The following is a 3,304-nucleotide window of genomic DNA, read 5'->3' as shown; positions in this document are numbered from 1 at the left end:
GGCGTTACAAAGTCCAAATGGCATGCGTTTGTAAGCAAAAGTACCATAAGGGCACGTGAATGTGGTTTTCTCTTGGTCCTCGGGTGCTATTGGAATTTGAAAATATCCGGAAAATCCATCTAAAAAACAATAGTAACTATTTCCGGCTAGTCTTTCCAACATTTGATCTATGAAAGGTAAGGGAAAGTGATCTTTTCTGGTGGCGTCATTTAATTTTCTATAATCAATACACACACGCCATCCTGTTACAGTCCTAGTAGGAATAAGCTCATTTTTCTCATTTGTAATGACAGTCATGCCACCCTTCTTAGGCACGCATTGAACTGGGCTTACCCATGGACTATCAGAGATTGGATAAATTAAACCTGCATCTAGCAGTTTAATAATCTCTTTCTTAACTACATCTTGTATATTAGGATTTAGTCTTCGTTGGCGTTACACATACATTTTATGACCTTCTTCCATAAGGATTTTATGTGTGCAATACGAAGGACTTATTCCTTTAATATCATGAATCTTCCATGCAATGGCTGGTTTATGAGCTTTTAACACAGAAATGAGTTGTGATTTCTCATTTTCAGTAAGAGAAGACGATATTATTACAGGTAATTCAGATTCACCATGTAAATAAGCGTATTCCAAATGGTTTGGAAGTGGCTTTAACTCTAATTTCGGAGGTTCTTCTATTGATGATTTATATCGATATCTGTCTTCTTCTTTTAGCATTTGGATTTCTTCTGTTGTTGGTTCATATCCATTAGCTATAAGTGTAGCTAACATTTCAGCTTCATCAATTGGTTCATTACCTTCTCCTAAAGAGCATTCTCATGTTCCTTGTAATTCTGGAAATTCTTCTAATAATTCTGCATGTGCATCTATAGTTTGAATATAATAACATGTATCATCTGCAGATTGTGGTTGTTGCATTGCTCTATCAACTGAAAAGGTAACACTCTCATCCTCTATACTTAGGGTCAGTTTCTTACCGAACACGTCTATCATTGCTTTAGCCGTGTTTAAGAATGGTCTTCTTAATATGAGAGGAACTTGAGAATCTTCTTCCATGTCCAAAACAACAAAATCTACTGGGAATACTAAAGTACCAACTTTAACTAGCATGTTCTCCATTATCCCTCTAGGATATTTTATTGATCTATCGGCTAGTTGTATGCTTATTCTGGTTAGTTTTAATTCTCCAAGGTCTAGTTTAGCGTATAGTGAATACGGCATTAAATTTATACTAGCACCTAAATCTGCTAATGCTTCTATTGAACTAAGACTACCCAGAAAACATGGAATTGTGAAACTTCCTGGATCAGATAGTTTTTCTGGTATCTTATTCAACAGCACTGCTGAACAATTAGCATTCATAGTAACAGCCGAGAGTTCTTCCATTTTCTTTCTATTTGAGATTAGATCTTTCAAGAATTTAGCATATCTAGGCATTCCTGAAATCACATCAATGAAAGGAAGATTTACATTTATCTGTTTAAACATATCCAAGAATTTGGATTGCTCGGCTTCAAGTTTTTCTTTCTTCATTTTACTCGGGTAAGGAAGTGGTGGTTTATATGGTTTAACATAAGGTTTATCCTTAGCTGTGTTATCTTCATTAATCTTTTCAACTACCGGTTCTTTTTCCTTATCTTGATCAGGTTGTGGTTCTTGTGGAGTAGGAATGGCTTCATCAGAAGTTACAGGTATTTCAGGTGGTTTAAGTGTTGTACCACTTCTTGTGGTAATGGCTTTAGCTGTTTCATTCCGGGGGTTAGCGTTTGTATCACTAGGTAGACTTCCCGGTTTTCTTTCACCTATTAACCTTGCTAGGTTACTTACTTCTTGTTCCAGATTTTGAATAGAAGCTTGTTGATTTCTAAATGCTTGAGCATTTTGTTCATTGGTTTGTTTCTGAGAGGTGAAAAACTGCGTTTGAGTTTCAACTAGCTTCGTCATCATATCTTCTAAATTCGGCTTTTTATCATCGGTTTGTTGTGGTGGTTTGTTTTGAAAATTTGGTCTTTGCTGATTGTAATTATTATTGGATACTTGTTGATTGCTAGGACCTTGTTGGTTGTTGTATGGAATATTTCTGTTATAATTCTGGTTTTGATTGTAAATCGGTCTTGGCGGTTGATAATTATTCTGATAATTATTTCCAGGCCTTTGGTTTATGTATGAAATATTCTCTCTTTGTTCCATTGTTAATTCAATACTGAGACAATCTTTTGTCAAATGTGGTCCTCTACACTGCTCACAACTAATTCGTATTGAGTGAATATCCTTAGTCATCTTTTCCATTCGTCTCTCCACAGCATCTATCTTTGCGGAAATAGAATCTAAGTCATGGCTAGAATCGGCTCTAGCTGCTTTAGATGATCTAATGATATCTTTTTCTTGGTGCCACTCATGTGAGTGGGAAGCAGTGTTATCAATAATTTTGTAAGCATCAGTTTCGGTTTTCTTCATAATAGAACCACCAGCTGCTATATCTATGTCTTTTCTTGTAGTGATGTCGCATCCTTGGTAGAATATTTGTACTATTTGACAGGTGTCTAAACCATGTTGCGGACATCCTCTTAACAACTTTCCATATCTTGTCCATGCCTCATATAGAGTTTCATTCGGTTTCTGTGTGAACGTAACAATTTCTGCTTGAAGTCTTACGGCTTTAGATGCAGGAAAGAATTGTTTAAGAAATTTGTCAACTAAAACATCCCATGTATCAATCGCCCCTTCAGGTAACGATTCCAACCAATCTTTGGCTTCTCCCTTTAAAGTCCAGGGAAATAACATGAGATATATCTGTTCATCCTCCACTTCTCGGATTTTAAATAGTGTGCAGATCCTATTAAAGGTACGTAGATGTTCATTTGGATCTTCCTTCGCCGCACCACTAAATTGGCATTGATTAGTCACCATGTGTAGAATTTGTCCTTTGATTTCATAATCTGGCTCATTAATGTCTGGATGAGTAATTGCGTGACCTTGGCCAGTGCGTTTAGCTCTCATTCGGTCTTCCATACTTAAAGGTTCCAGATTCTCCATAATTGAATTTGTTGAATCGGTATCACTAGATGATTCTGATTTAATGGTTCGTTCCTCAACAATTTCTGTTTGAATGATTGGTGGCTCCGGAGGAAAGTTTAGTGGTTCAGGATCTACGAACCGTTCCTGAATATTCTCCGGATTCTCAATTGTGAGGTCGGGTTCAAAAAATGGATTATCGGAAATTTGAACTGAAGTACTTGGTCGACTGGATGACGATTCTAAAGAAAAATCAACGGCGGTTATATTTGCTAAATGT

This window comes from Rutidosis leptorrhynchoides, chromosome 5 (genome assembly GCF_046630445.1).
Source record: "Rutidosis leptorrhynchoides isolate AG116_Rl617_1_P2 chromosome 5, CSIRO_AGI_Rlap_v1, whole genome shotgun sequence".
NCBI lineage: Eukaryota > Viridiplantae > Streptophyta > Magnoliopsida > Asterales > Asteraceae > Rutidosis > Rutidosis leptorrhynchoides.
This window is presented reverse-complemented; position numbering follows the sequence as displayed.